Raw genomic sequence first — 16,429 nt, 5'->3', positions numbered from 1 at the left:
ATCGGACTAGGCCGCCCTTCGGATGTGGCTCAACCTGGCATCCATTCCCCCAGCTTCTCGGGAGCAATGAGGGGTGGGCATCAAATTGTGGCCTTGCCAGTCATGCCCACATCTGATGAATGGATTAAAGAAAATGAAATTGAAGAAAGTTGGAGTTGCCTGATCTGTCACTGCTTCACATTATCTTTGGTGTCATTGTGTCAAATTGTGTTATTGTGTCAAACACTTCATTATCATTGGTTGAGCTGGTGTGATTGGCTAAACCTCTCTGCAAATGGAACCTGTCTGCATTCCAAAGCTCGTGTGTGTGTGTGTGCACGCGCACGTATATGTGTGTGTATACTCTGTATATGTGTGTCTGGATGTGTGTGCACTGCTTATTCTGTGTGTGTCTGCACACTGTATATGTATGTATACTATGTGTGTGTGCACTGTGTGTGTGCTCTGTGTATTGTGTGTGTATATACTATATGTATGTGTGCACTGTGTATTGTGTGTGTACACTGTATGTGTGCACTGTGTATTGTGTGTGTATACTATGTGCATGTGTGTATTGTGTGTGTACATTGTTTATGTGTGCACTGTGTTGTGTGTGTGCACTGTGTATTGTGTTTGTGTGTATACTATGTGTATGTGTGCACTGTGTACTATGTGTATGTACTGTGTGTGTGTGTGCACTGTGCGTTGTGTGTGTATACTATGTGTATGTGCGCACTGTGTATTGTGTGTATATACTATGTGTATGTGTGCACTGTGTATTGCATGTGTATATACTGTGTGTGTGCACTGTGTATTGTGTGTGTATACTATGTGTATGTGTACACTGTGTGTGCACTGTGTATTGTGTGTGTATATATACTGAGTGTATGTGTGCACTGTGTATTGTGTTTGTGTGTATACTGTGTGTGTGCACTGTGTATTGTGTGTGTATACTATATGTATGTGTGCACTGTGTGTGCACTGTGTATTGTGTGTATACTGTGTGTGTGCACTGTATTGTGTGTGTATACTGTGTGTATGCACTGTGTATTGTGTGTGTATACTATGTGTTTGTGTGCACTATGTGTGCACTGTGTATTGTGTATACTATGTGTATGCGTGCACTGTGTATTGTGTATACTATGTGTATGTGTGCACTGTGTACTATGTGTGTATACTATGTGTATGTGTGCACTGTGTGTGCACTGTGTATTGTGTGTGTATACTATGTGTATGTGTGCACTGTATGTGCACTGTGTATTGTGTGTGTATACTATGTGTATGTGCGCTGTGTATTATGGGTGTATACTACGTATGTGTGCTGTGTATTATGGGTGTATACTATGTGTATGTGTGCACTGTGTACTGTGTGTGTGTACTATGTGTGTGTGTGCACTGTGCGTTGTGTGTGTATACTATGTGTATGTGCGCACTGTGTGTGTGCACTGTGTATTGCGTGTGTATATACTGTGTGTGTGTGCACTGTGTATTGTGTGTGTATACTATGTGTATGTGTACATTATGTATGCACTGTGTATTGTGTGTGTATATACCATGTGTATGTGTGTGTCCTATGTATGTGTGTGTGCGCACACATGTACATACTGTACATATGTGTGTGGTATGGTCCTGGCCTGTCTGCACTACCTAGTACGACTTATTGTGTGTGAGATGTGTGTGTGTTGATTACACAATGACATGGTCTGGAAGTCTCCCTCACAGTGCTGCAAAACAAAGTACTCTCGCCCTTGGTGTACAATTGAACACCCCTGAAACATCGACAAGTACATCTAGCCATTGATATCCAATGTTAGGTTCACACCACAGGTAGTTGTAGAGATTGGGAAGCAATGTTTGTGATTCTGTATGGATTCTCTCCTGCTGAGGAATGTTATGTGTAGGTTACTCCCCATGACTCCTCTGTTGTGGAGTACTCTTGTACATGATGTGTTGCTGACTGGATGTGTGTAATGGTCAGCCCTTCAAGAATTGGTTACAAACTGCTGAGAGTTTCCATTGTTGGTGTGCCAGTAATATTTCACAGTTACTAGTTAAAACCACTTATGATGACTTGTTGGACAAATGCCCTCAAGGCCGGAATCAGAGGGTGAACCACCAGCCTTCTGTCCAGCTCTGGTTTGTCACAGTGCTTGTCTGACACGAAGGAACATCCTCCAACTAAATATTGGGAAGTGTGAAAGCCTTTGCCTTCAGTCCGGTTGCAGTCTCTCGCCACTGATGTCGCAAGGTGTAAACAATCCTCCAGCATAGACCCAACATAGGGCCCAACACAACACTGACTCTGAGGATGCAGACATGAATGTAACTACTTTATAGTTGACAAACATCTTCCCAGTCATCACCCTCCCCACCCAATTCCCTCCAATGATTGCAATGTCCTAAATGTGCTCAGCATTCCGATTTTCCCTTCAACCAATAGAGAAGCAATGCAGATAGAAAGCTGGCTGTGTCATGGTCTGTTGAGAGGGCATGGGTGACTTGGTAAAAAGCCAGCAACTGGACATGGGTGGGGTTTGGTCTTACTCTGCCTTGTGTATAAGAAGGGTGATGGAAAGCTCTCACAGGATATCAGATTAATCAATCCATTGGAATTCAGATCCTGTATTTGCCATTGTAGCAGCACGTATAACTCACCTTGCTGGATGCCTAGTTCCATCAGACATGTACCAAAAGCCTTTTTATTGCATGTCCGCAAAATACTTAACTTCCAATCCATGAACTTTTGCTCCTGGCAACCATTAGCTTGTTGGACAGGAAGCAAACCTGGTGTTACTTCAGGTTTCATTCCAGCACAGACTGAGCATGGCCTGAGAGTGAGGCCGTCTGAGTCACAGGCGTAAGGATGGAAGAAACACGAGCAGGCGTAGGTACTCAGCCCCTTGAACCCTGCTCATTGTCCATCCAATGATCCTGCTACCTCTTGACTCCCTTGAGTATATTCACTAACCCCGTCTCCACAGCGTAGAGAATTCCAAACAGTCACTACTCTCTGAGTAAAGAAAGTCCTCCTCATCTCCATCTGAAATGGGCAACTCCTTATTCTGAAACTGTGCCCTTAGTTCTAGATACCCCCACCAGGGATAAACATCCTCTCTGCACCCACCCTCAGAATGTGATGTGTTTCAATAACACCCCCTCTCATTCTGCTAAACTCCAGTGAGTATAGGTCCAAAACCAGCTCAGGCTCACTTCATACGTCAACACCTTTATCCCACTGAACCTTCTCTGCACAACCTCTAGTGCAAGTTAAACCTGGAGAGTAAAACTGTCCTCAGGATTCCTGGTGCGGTCTCAACATTGCCCTGTAAACTCGCATCAAAACTTCCCTTCCATTATACTCCATATACCCCTTGTAATAAAGGCTAACATTCCATGGGCCCCCTAATTACTTGATGTACCTGCGTGGTAATGTGTTGTGTTTCTAGGACCCCCAGATCCCTTTGTACCACAACATTCAACTATTGCCATGCTCAACTAAACTTAAATGATTTCTATTCCTTATTTTTAATGTTTTTCTCTCTGATCTCCTTGTCCTGTTCTTCATTCAAATTCAGAATCATCCCTGTCTCAGCCTGTTCTCTGACGATCATTAGTGTGTTACCTTCCAGCAATTCTTGCCCAAGCCCTTTACATTCTTGAAATTCAGCATACATAAACAGCTTAAAATGACTTCAGTCAAGGCCCAGGTTTTCTGCTGATCTGGGCAGGAATTTAATGGAAGGTGCAGGTAAGCTTTGGCTGTGTTTTAAAGGTGGATTGCCTCTGCATATCAAATTCCCTGGTCATTTTGGTACACATCCCTTATCATGTCTGTCCGTGAAAACTTCAAGCAGTCCTGAGAAAGAGAGTCTTGCAGGGTAAAAGTGTATTCCTTTTAACAAAATAACCTGCAGGTCTAGACAAACAAGACCAAGCAGCTGTTCTCTCAGTTGAAGCCTTTTTTGTTTTTTATGTAAGCGAACCTTTGGAACTTTGTAAATGAAATGTGTTTCGTTTAAAGTGCCTTGTGGATGGGGGAAAGGCCTTGGGGTGCGACTCAGTGTTAGATACCCAGCCTCTCCCCTGCTCAGAATCAGAATTCAGAATCAGATTTATTATCACTGACTTAGATGATGTGAAATTTACATAGAACATAGAACACTACAGCACAGTACAGGCCCTTTAGCCCACAATGTTGTGCCAACATTTTATCCTGCTCTAAGATCTATCTACCCCTCCCCTCCCACATAGCCCTCCATTTCTCTCTCATTCATGTATCTATCTAAGAGTCTCTTAAATGTCCCTAATGTATCTGCCCCCACATCCTCTGCCAGCAGTGCGTTCCACGCACCCACCACTCTCTGTGTAAAAAACTTACCTCTGACATCCCCCTTGTACCTTCCTCCAATCACCTTAAAATTATGTCCCCTCGCGTTAGCCATTGTCGCCCTGGGGAAAAGGTCTCTGACTGTCCACTCGATCTACGCCTCTTATCATCTTGTACACCTCTATCAAGTCACCTCTCATCCTCCTTCTCTCCAAATGTGTTGTTTTGTGGCAGCAGTACAGTGCAAAGACATCCCTTGTAACCATGGTATTTATGTGGCTGGTCCAGTTGAGTTTCTGGTCAATGGTGACCCCCAGGAGTGGGGTCCCCTCTGAGTGGGGCTCTCAGAGATGGTAATGCCATTGAGGGTAGATGGGGAGAAGAGAGAATGTCCGGCGTGGGTGGGGTCTTTGATTATGCTGGCTGCTTTACCGAAGCAGCGAGAAGTGTAAACAGAGTCCATGGGGGGGAGGCTGGTTTCCGTGATGTGCTGGGCTGTGTCCACTCCCCATCCCACCCTCACTGTTCAGATACTGCTGGCAATGACAAGACAATAAGCTGAGCTGAGACTGACAGGAAAGGGGAGAGGTCACATATTTTGACTGAGAATTGCAAGTTAGTGCAATGAGTTTGGCTTATTCTCAATGCTTTTCCCCAATAGGTTTCAACATGACTCACTAAATACAAAGATAACATTATTCATTTGCTGCTGGCTAGTGAAGCCTCAGTTTAACATGAGTCACGTAGTGTAAAGATCTTGTTGCTGCCTGTATCCTTTTATAAGGCAGGTACCAAATCACTTCACATTCTTCTTCCTTTGACAAGCAGGTGTTGAAAAAGGGTAGTGAGATATTTTCTTTTAGCTACCCTTGAAAACCTCTCAGTGAAGGATTCTGTGCACTAAGGGGAATGACAACGCTGGTTCAACAAGGTGAAATGCTTTTCTCTTTAATGCACCTGGTGTTTCCATATTTCATTATGACATAGAATAGAGCCATTCAGCCCATTGAGTCTATGCCAGCTCACAAAGCAAGCCCACCCTCACTAACTTTCCCTGTAATCTATTCTCCCCACATTCCCATCAACTCCCCCCAGATTTTACCACTCACCTACACACTTGCAGGGACCAATTAATCCACCAACCCGCATGTGTTTGGGATGTGGGAGGAGACCGGAACACCCAGAGGGAAACCCACGCGGTCACAGGGAGAATGTGCAAACTCCGCACAGACAGCACTCGAGGTCTGGATTGAACTCGGGTCACTGGAGCTGTGAGGCAGCGGCTCTATTCACATAAGGCCAATGCAGGCAGCACTGTTTTAGATATTTATATCACTAGGCTGGACAGGAATTAAACCCCACCTTGCAAGTTCAGAGCTACCATGCTAACTGTCGGCACCATCTAACCCAGAAATACAGAACTCAAAGTACCAGGGCAGAAGATACAAAAGCCTGAAAGCACGTCCCACCAGGCTCAAGGACAGTTTCTATCCCGCTGTTGTAAGATAAGATATCTTTATTAGTCACATGTACATCGATACACACAGTGAAATACATCTTTTGCATAGAGTGCTCTGGGGGCAGCCCGCAAGTGTTGCCATGCTTCCGGCGCCAACATAGCATGCCCACAACTTCCTAACCTGTACGCCTTTGGAATGTGGGAGGAAACCAGAACACCCAGAGGAAACCCACGCAGACACAGGGAGAAGGTACAAACTCCTTACAGATAGTGGCTGGAATTGAACCCGGGTCACTGGCGCTGTAAAGTGTTACGCTAACCGCTACACTACCGTGCATGTCCAATAAGACTACTGAAAGGTTCCCTAGTATGATAAAATGGACTCTTGACCTCACAATCTACCTCGTTATGACCTTGCATCTTATTGTCTGCCTGCACTGCACTTTCTCTGTAACTGTAACACTCTATTCTGCATTCTGTTGTTGTTTTCCCTTGTACTACTTCAATCTTGTAAAACCATCATCCAAGAAGGAACAGCAACTTTTGAAGCCAATTAGAGGAAAAGAGAAGAAAATGGAAAGAGAGGCAGCAACAACCGAAGACCGATCTGCCGTCTGGAACCACCTGTCCTGAATGTGGAAGAACTTTCAGAGCCAAGATTGGACTCAGAAGCCACTTGAGAGCCCATAAATACATCAACGGAACGAGGACCATCATCCTCGACCTCGAGGGATAGCCACAATGACGACTACCTCAATGCACTGATGTGATGGAACGATCTGTCTGGATGGCATGCAAAACAAAGTTTTTCACTGTACCTTGGTACAAGTGACAATAATAAACCAAATTACCAAGTTACTTTGTATCCAGGTATCATTCTGCTGCCCCCCTCTGAGTACATCCTTCCAAAGGAGTGTTGCCCAGAACTTCTCGCAATGCTCTAAATGTAATCTGACCAGTAGCACTGCAGTCTGACCCCTATCACCTTGCACTCTAGGCTTCAAGACACAGATTTCATTGGACCTACTTTTTGCACCTGTCCACACCATTTTAATGACCTTTGTGCATGGACCTCTGTGTCTTTATGGATCCCCTCTGCTTCTGCCTTTACAAAATAAAACCATGATATTCTTGCCAATCTTCTCATCCGAAAACAACTGTATTGCTGGTTGATGAGAAGAAACCACACAAAAGTTGTAGAACTGAGATGTGAACCCCAGAAAAGTGTGGAATTAGATGATCTTAGTCAGAACTTAGTTAGGTCTAAGCTTCGCCTTGCCTTGGAGCTGAGGACACAGGAACTATTGTTATTGCAGCCCAAGCCTGCCAAAGCCAAATGAGGTCAACGTTATTAAGCACGTTCTGACTGAGAGTAAAGGGGACACTTCAAAGGGAGTTGTTCCGTAGTTAAATAAGGAACACATGAAGTTTGTACAAGAGGCGGGTACTACATGTAGTGGGATAACATGGAAGAAAGCTTTGGGAAATATAAACATATAGAAACAAAGCAGAAAGAATTCATAGAGGAAGGGGTAGGTGGGGCTGTGGGAGTATCCCGGGAGGGAGGGGAAGTACATCTGCTGGAGAGACAAACTTCTGAAGAAAGTTTTGGATAATGTGGAGGAGACACTGGCCCATTCTGCATCCATCCCATAATCGTGCCGGCGAGGAGCCACTGACCGTGTGAATCTTTAGATAAAAGGAACAAAGTGAGGAAATTTCCCTGTGGATTCTCCAGCTTGGCGAAAGCATAATTTCCCGGCACAGACAGCGCCCGAGGTCGGGATCGAACCCGGGTCTCTGGATCTGCAAGGCTGCGGCTCTACCAGCTGTGCCACTGTGCCGCCCTGGTGATTAGGAGTCTTCAATGCATGGGTCCCAAACTCTGGAATTCCCTCTCCAAAACTCCCTGGCTCTCTTTGTTTTGAAGACGCTCTTTGGATTCTGTCACTCTTCCTTACCATCTCCTTATGTGATTTGTTTGGTAACGTTCCCTGAAGCCTTTAGCTCTTCCACTTAAGTACAACTTGCTTTTGGCCTTCCTCTGACATTCTAAGGGATGGTACTATGGTGCAGCAGTTAGTGCTGCTGCCTCACAGCACCAGAGACCCCGGTTCGATCCTGACCTCCAATGCTGTCTGTGTGTGGAGTTTGCATGTTCTCCCTGTGACCGCGTGGGTTTCCCCCGGGTGTTCCAGTTTCCTCCCGCATCCCAAAGGTGGAAGGTCAATTGCCCTGAGTGTGTAGCTGGGTGGAGAAAGAGCGAAAGGGGAGTTGATGGGCTTGTGAGAGAGAGTTAGTTGCAGGGCTACAGGGAAATGAGGGGGAATGGGACTGATGGGATTGCTCCTCTAGGAGTTAGCATGAATTCAGTGGGCTGAATGGTTTCCTGTGTCATAATAGGTACGTAATGGAATCACCTAGATGCTTAAAATAAATCAAGAGCAACAAACAATCTGCTGGAGGAACTCAACGGGTGATGCAGCATCTGTGGGGGGAAAGGAATTGTCAGGGTTTCGACCCAAAACGTTGACAATTCCTTTTCTCCCCCCACAGATGCTGCTTGGCCCGCTGAGTTCCCCTAACAGATTGTGTGTTGCCCCAGATTCCAGCATCTGCAGTCTCGTTTGTCTCCTGCTTAAAATAAATCGATGTTTCCATTCAAATAGTGGAGATAGTATCTTCATTCTGTATTAATATTTGGCATGTGTGGTACAGATCTAGCAAGCAAGATACAGTGAATTTATATCCCAAAATAAGATGTTGTAAAATTGCATTCAATAACTCTGAAAGTTTTGTGAATCAGTAAAAGGAAAGTGACTGTGAGATTGATGTTCCAACCTCCACCCAGGATGTCCCAACATGGTTCACTCTTTCTATGTTGACTTGTGCCCATTTCTTTCAAGGCAGGCATTTAATGTCCATCCCTAATCACCCTTGAGAAGGTGGGGGTGAGCCGCCTTCTTGAACCACTGCAGTCCTTCTGGTGAAGGTGCTCCCACAGTGCTGTTGGGGAGGGAGTTCCAGGATTTACACCCAGTGACCATGAAGGGCCGTGATACATTTGCAAGTCAGGATGACATGCAAAGGGCAACCTGCAGGTGGCGGTGTTGCCATGCACCTGCTGCCCTTGTCCTAAATCGTGGAGATTGTAGGTTTGGGAGGAGCTGTCGGAGTAGCCTGGGTGAGTGACTGCAGTGCATGTTGTAGACAGTGCACACTGCAGCCACTGTGGTGGAGGGACTAAATCTGTGGGGTGGTGGTTGAGGTGCCAATCAAGTAAGCCATTTTGTCAAGCTTCTTGTCTGTTGTTAATGGGTTGCAGTGTTGCAGGGTCCTTGCCTCTCTGTTGAGACCTTGTAAGCACAAGGGTGAACATCAGAGAGAAAATACCCATCAATACATCTGAGGTCTTTGGCTCGCACTGGACACTACAGCGTGTCATTGTTTGCCTTATAAATCAGGCCGTATTATGACAATGCTGATTTTACTATCACTGGGACAATATGAATGCATGGTGCTCAGCGCACTTGTATGAAGCACTTTACATCACACGCTGTCACCTTGGGGCATGTACTTGTAGAGTTTGCTTTTTGCTTAGGTGGCATTGGATGCGAATAGGATGGTCTACTTCATCACAGTCAAGCAAGTCACTGAGGTGAGCAAACACTGTGAACTGCTGGGGACAGTTAGGGGTGTTTAATGAATGCAGCCTTTGGGAATGTTGCCCCCAACATGAAGATAAAAAGGAAAGGCAGACTTTGAGGTGTAGGCTGTGGTGAATAAGGAATTTGCACAGGTTCTCTCTGAGGCCTGTCTGGAAATTTCTGCTTCCAGTTCCAGCTCCACTACCATTCCCAATTTATTGGAAAACATGGAAGCATCCCATTCACTAGTGGAGCCTGGTCTGAGACACAACTGTTCACCCCCTCTCTATTTCTTCTCCTGCACACACACCCTCGAAGAACCTCCAGAGGAAACAGCCACAACTTGACTGCAGAAGAAAATGGAAACAGGACTCTCCACTGGACTGGAAGAGTTTGGACCCTGTTAACCAAGGATTGGGGCGGCAAATATCACACACTCCCTCAGCAAAGTTACATTTCATTTTCTCACCAGAAAATTGGAAAAAGACATCAAGTTTGTTTCCACCTTCAATCAGCAATCATTTGCCACCTTGATGACCTCAGCAGATGGTACTGTGTACAATATGATTCTGCACATGCACAAGAGCACAGGAGACTTCTCCGCATGTAGAGGGAAGTGGTGGAGAAGGAATGTTTAACCTGTCAATGCTAGCATGCTCACAGTGGTACGCTAAAAGTGTGGTCGTAACAGGAGGTGGCGAGGTGGGTAAGTTACGTCCTTTCTCACTTCTGCTCATCCTGCACTCTCTGTGCTCCACCAATGACAGCCCTGCCCTCGGCTGTCTCGGGCCCTGAGCTCTCAGCTTGCCCCTCTATGGCGCTCTGACATGTTGGCAAGGTGCCAGAGTAGGAGAATTAGCACGTTGAAACGTATAAAATGCTCTTGGGGCTTAACAGGGTAGATGCAGGTGTGCTGATTCTCCTGGCTGGGGTGTCCAGATCCAGGGGTGACATCTCAAAATAAAGGCCAGCCATTCAGGACAGAGATGAGAAGAAACGTCTTCACTCAGAGGGTGGTAAGTCTGGGATTCTCTGCCTGAGAAGTGTGTGGCAGCTCAGTCACTGAGTTTATTCAGGACAGAGACTGATAGATTTTTCGGGAGAGAGATGGGGTCAGTGCAGGAAAATGGCACAGAGTTAAAAGATGAGCTGTGGTATTATTGAATGGCAAAGCAGGTATGATGGGTCAAATGGTGTTGTCATTGGTATTGGTTTATTATTGTCACTTGTACCGAGGTACAGTGAAAAACTTGTCTTGCATACCGTTCGTACAGGTCAATTCATTACACAGTGCAGTTACATTGAGTTAGTACAGAGTGCATTGAGGTAGTACAGGTAAAAACAATAACAGTACAGCGTAAAGTGTCACAGCTACAGAGAAAGTGCAGTGCAATAAGGTGCGAGGTCACAACAAGGTAGATCGTGAGGTCAGAGTCCATCTCATTGTGTAAGGGAACCATTCAATAGTCTTATCACCGTGGGGTAGAAGCTGTCCTTGAGCCTGGTGGTACGTGCCCTCAGGCTCCTGTATCTTCTGCCCGATGGAAGAGGAGAGAAGAGAGAATGACCCGGGGCGGGTGAAGTCTTTGATTACGCTGGCTGCTTCACCAAGGCAGCGAGGTAAAGACAGAGTCCAAGGAGGGGAGGCTGGTTTCCGTGACGCGCTGGGCTGTGTCCACAACTCTCTGCAGCTTCTTGCGGTCCTGGGCAGAGCAGTTGCCGTACCAAGCCATGATAATCCAGATAGGATGCTTTCTATGGTGCATCGATAAAATGGCCTACTGCTTTTATTTCTTCTGTTCTTATTGTCAGTGTTAACTTCTGCCTGAAGCCCTGCCCTGACAGACTGCCATTTTCTGATCACATCCAATGTGCAAGCTCTGGTTGCCTCTCTGTGTTCTATTATTATAACAGCTTTAATCACATTTCTAAGAGTACTGAGTAACTTCTACAGAAACAACTACTTTCATCTATATAGCACTTTTAACATCCCAAGGTTCTTCACAGTTGCGTTACCAAAGAAAAAATTGACGCTGAGCCATGTAAGGGACCCACCTTCTTTGGTACAGCTGGTAGACCCACTGCCTCACAACTTCGGTGACCTGGGTTCAATCTTGACTGCTGGTGCTATCCTGTTCTCCCTGTGACTGTGTGGGTTTCCCCCCGGGTGCTCCGGTTTCCTTCCACATCCCAAGGATGTGCAGATCAGTGGGTTAATTGGCTGCTGTAAAATGCCCCTAGTGTGTGGGTGAGGGGTAGAATCCAGGGGGAGTTGAAGAGAGTGTGGGGAGAAATAAAATGAGGTTATTATAGAATGAGTGTAAATGGGTGGTTGATGGTCGGCACAGACTCAGTGGTGTTTCTGCGCTGTAGATCTCTATGCCTCTCTGTTGACCACAAGCTTGGTCAAAGTAAGGTTGAGAAGTGGAAAGTTTTAGCGAGGAGATTCCACCAAGAGGCCGCAATTGAGGGAGCACAGCAGTTGGGAGGCTGTGGAAGGTTGCAGAGGTAGGGAAGGACGAGATCGTGGAGAGATTGGCAAGCAAGGTTGAGAAGGTAGCGGCAGTGTAAATCAACAGTCAGAAGGCCGATGGGCAGACGGCACTCATTGCAAGTTAAGGCGTGAGCGGCTGAGTCTCGGATAACCTCAGGTCTACACAGGGTGGAATGAGGAGGGCAGCTTGGAGAGTGTTGTGACGGAGCGTGGCTGCGGGGAGATTACAATAGGGCAAGTGTCAGGGGAGAAACAAGCTCCAAAGCTTGTTGCAGGGTCAGCTGAGACACCAGGGTTGTAAACACTTTGCGTCATTTGCAGGCACTGGAGCTGGAGTTTGTGATGGGCATTTCCTTCTGGGTTTTGCTGAGTATTTCTATTTTCCAATGATTTGCAGAGAGCTGTGTACGCAGCCCTGGCCATCTCGCAAACCAGCCTCCCCTCCACTGAGACTCAAGAGAGCCTGCAGATGCTGGAAATCTGGAGCAAGACACAAAATGCTGGACGAACTCAATGTATCAGGTAGCATCTGTGCTGACCCTCCGTTGACTCTGTGTACACTTCGTGCTGCCTCGGGAAAGCAGCCAACATAATCAAAGACCCCTCCCACCCCGGTCATTCTCTCTTCTCCCTTCTCCTGTTGGGCAGAAGATACAAAAGTCTGAGAGCACGTACCACCAGGCTCAAGGACGGCTTCTACCCCGCTGTTATCAGACGCTTGAACGGACCTCTTATACACTAAAGATGAACTGTTGATCTCCCGAGCTACCTTGGCATGGCCCTTGCACTTTATCTGTCTACCTGCACTGCACTTTCTCTGTAACTGTAACACTATATTCTGCATTCAGTTTTCCTTTGTACCACCTCGATGTACTTATGTATGGAATGATCTGTCTAGAATGGCAACACAAACAAAAGTTTATCACTGTATCTTGGTACATGTGACAATAATAAACCAATTATTAATTACCAGCGTGCAGGCAAGAATAGAGTTGGAAAACACTAACCTGTTAAAATGGTGTATGTTTACTCTCATAGTGTTGTACATGTTTGATTTGTGTGTCATTGTGTTTAGAAGCAACTTGAATATTCAATTAGCTTTCAGGCTGTCAGGGGAACTTGCTTTGCATTTTATGCATGCAAAGGAGGCAGCCATGTTTTTCCATATCGTTTGCATGTTACCTTAAAGGGATGTATCCTTATGTTTCATTGTTTTTTTTGTAAGAACAACATTGGTGATTAATAATTGCTGGAATGTGGAGAGCCCTGTGCTGGATATCACTCGTTATTTCCTGATCTGGACCTTATTGTTGAGCAGGTCTTCCTGCACAGACTGAGGCTTGTGGAATGTACCCTGTGGTACATTAAATCTCTTGAATTTCCAATAAATAAATGCTCTGGAGAGAGTGATCGACATTGCACTCAATTCCATCTGTTTCCGAGTGGCACAGGAGACTAGCTGCTGGAATCCGGACCAAAAACTAAACTGCCGGAGGAACTCAGCAGGTCGAGCAGCATCTGTGGGGGAAGGAATGGTTGACGTTTTGGGTTGTTGGTAGTTGGTAATTGGTTTGTTATTGCCACATGTGCCAAGATACAGTGAAAAGCTTTGCCTGTGTGCCATCCAGACAGATCATTCCATACATAAGTACATTGAGGTAGTAAAAAGGAAAACAGAATGCAGAATATAGTGTTATAGTTACAGAGAAAGTGCAGTGCAGGTGGACAGATAAAGTGCAAGGGCCATAACAAGGTAGATTGAGAGACCAAGAGTTTATCTTCATTATATAAGGGGTCTGTTCAAGAGTCTGATAACAGTGGGATAGAAGCTGTCCTTGAGCCTGGTGGGACGTGCTCTCAAACTTTTGTATCTTCTGCCCAATGGAAGAGGGGAGAAGAGAGAATGACCGGGGTGGGAGGGGTCCTTCATTATATTGGCTGCTTTCCCAAGGCAGCGGGAAGTGCAGACAGAGTCAATGGCGGGCAGGCTGGTTTCTGTGATGGACTGGGCTGTGTTCACAACTCTCTACAATTTCTTGGAGTTTTGGGCAGAACAACTGCCATACCAAGCTGTGATGCATCTGGATAGGATGCTTTCTGTGGTGCATCTGTAAAAATTGGTGAGGGTCATCGGGGACATGCCGAATTTCCTTAGTCTTCTGAGGAAGTAGAGGCACTGGTGAGCTTTCTTGGCCTTAGTGTCCACATGGCTGGTCCAAGACAAATTGTTGGTGATGTTTACACCAAGGATCTTGAGGCTGTCAAACTCAGTACCATTGATACAGACAGGGGCGTGTACTCCACCCCACTTCCTGAAGTCAATGACCAAATCCTTTGTTCTGCTGACATTGAGGGAAAGATTGTTGGTTTGACACCATACACTAAGCTCTTCATCTCCTTCCTGTACTCTGGCCCACTGCGGTGGTATCATCCGCAGACTTGTAGATGGAGTTAGAGCAGAATCTGACCACACAGTTGTGAGGGTATAGGGAGTAAAGGCTGGGGACTCAACCTTGTGGGGCACCGGCGTTGAGGATAATTGTGGAGAAGGTGTTGTCGTGTATCAGTGTGTTGTCTGTTGGTCGGGAAGTCAAGGATCCAGTTGCAGAGAGGGTTGCCAAGTCCTTGGTCTGGGAGTTTGGAGATGCTTGTTTGGAATTATGGTATTGAATGCAGAGCTGTGGTTTATAAATAGGAGTCTGGCATAGGTGTCTTTGTTATCCAGATACTCCAGAGATGAGTGTGGGGCCAGTGAGATGGCATCCGCTGTCGACCTGTTTCGGCGGTAGGCAAATTGCAGTGGGTCGAGGTTTTCTGGGAGGCTGGAGTTAACCTTTCCCTCAATGTCAGCAAAACTAAAGAGCTGGTCATTGACTTCAGGAAAGGGGGCGGTGTATATGCACCTGTCTACATCAATGGTGTTTGAGGTCGAAAGGGTTGAAAGCTTCGAGTTCCTTGGAGTGAACATCACCAACAGCCTGTCCTGGTCCAATCACGTAGATGCCATGACCAAGAAAGCTCACCAGCACCTCTACTTCCTCAGGAGGCTAAAGAAATTTGGCATGTCCCCCTTAATACTCACTAACTTTTATCGATGCACCATAGAAAGCATCCTATCCGGATGTATCACAGCTTGGTATGGCAACTGCTCTTCCTGGGATCGCAAGAAACTGCAGAGAGTTGTGGACACAGCTCAGCACATCACTGAAACCAGCCTCCCCTCCAGGGACTCTTGTATATACCTCTTGCTGCCTTGGTGAAGCAGCCAGCATAATCAAAGACCCCACCCACCCAGGTCATTCTCTCTTCTCCCCTCTCCCATCAGGCAGAAGATACAGGAGCCTGAGGGCACGTACCACCAGGCTCAAGGACAGCTTCTATCCCACTGTAATAAGACTATTGAACAGTTCCTTTATACGATGGACTCTTGACCTCACAATCTACCTTGTTATGACCTTGCACCTTATTGTCTATCTGCACTGTACTTCCCTGTAGCTGTGACACTTTAATCTGTATTCTGTTATTGTTTTTACCCTGCACTACCTCAATGCACTGTGTAATGAATTGACCCGTACGATCGGTATGCAAGACAAGTTTTTCACTGTACCTCGGTACAAGTGACAATAATAAACCAATTCCAATTAATATGTGCTATGACCAGCCTCTTGAAGCACTTCACGATGGTGGATGTCAGAGCCACTGGGCGGTAGTCATTGAGGCACGTTACCTTGTTTTTCTGAGGTACCGGGATGATAGTGGTCTTCTTAAAGCAGGTGGGAACCTCAGCTTGAAGCAGGGAGAGGTTAAAAATGTCTGCAACTACCCCTGGCAGCTGATCTGCACAGGATCTGAGGACACGGCCTGGGACACCATCCAGGCCAGATGCCTTCTGCTTTCAGTCGTTGCCCCATTTCCCTTGTAACCTGTGACTCCACAACCCTCCGGGACCTCTTGCCCTTCTACCATTTTCGTTTGCCCTGTCTGTCTCAGTTCCAGGCTCTGCAATTCTCCCTCAAAACCGCTGCCCCTCTTCTGCTTTGAGGGGTCATTTAACACCCACCTCTCTGAGCCAGCTGCTGACCTCTTGTTTCAAGGTTTATTTTTTGTGTCAGTGTAAATCTTCATCTGATAAATTCTCCTGTAAGCCACCTTGGGATGTCTCACCCACGTTAAAGGCTCTATATAGATGTAAATTATTGTTGCTGAATTCTGTTTGTAAAGACCCACAGGGCTTATGTTTCCAAAACTGTGTGACATTGTAATTTAAAATGGGATCAGAATATACCAGGTTCCACAAGATGGCTGCTGAGTCTTTCAGGAGTTGGGCGTGGCACGATTTCATTGAGCCTTCTAATCTTTTGGCGCTTCTGATAGAAACTGGACTAACTCTCACTAAGCTTCTTTTATTGCTGTAAATCCTGTGCTGACTTTATGCTTGGATACAAAGGCTTCTCTTGTGCGAACTATTTGCAGACAACCGAACAAAGTGCTTCACAGCTAAACTCAGTCCCAAAACAGGCAGG

The 16,429-nt window shown here is 46.1% G+C and overlaps 1 protein-coding gene across 1 annotated transcript in view; it reads left to right on the top strand.

Moving 5' to 3' along the window:
• The window catches only part of LOC127566958 (keratin, type II cytoskeletal 8-like), a 110,296-nt gene that overhangs the window by 28,633 nt on the left and 65,234 nt on the right, over nt 1–16,429 (top strand). The gene's annotated exons all lie outside the window — the stretch shown is intronic.

Source organism: Pristis pectinata, chromosome X, assembly GCF_009764475.1.
Source record: "Pristis pectinata isolate sPriPec2 chromosome X, sPriPec2.1.pri, whole genome shotgun sequence".
Taxonomy (NCBI): Eukaryota; Metazoa; Chordata; class Chondrichthyes; order Rhinopristiformes; family Pristidae; genus Pristis; species Pristis pectinata.
Note: the sequence above shows the minus strand (reverse complement) of the source record. Positions and strands in the feature narration are given on the sequence as shown.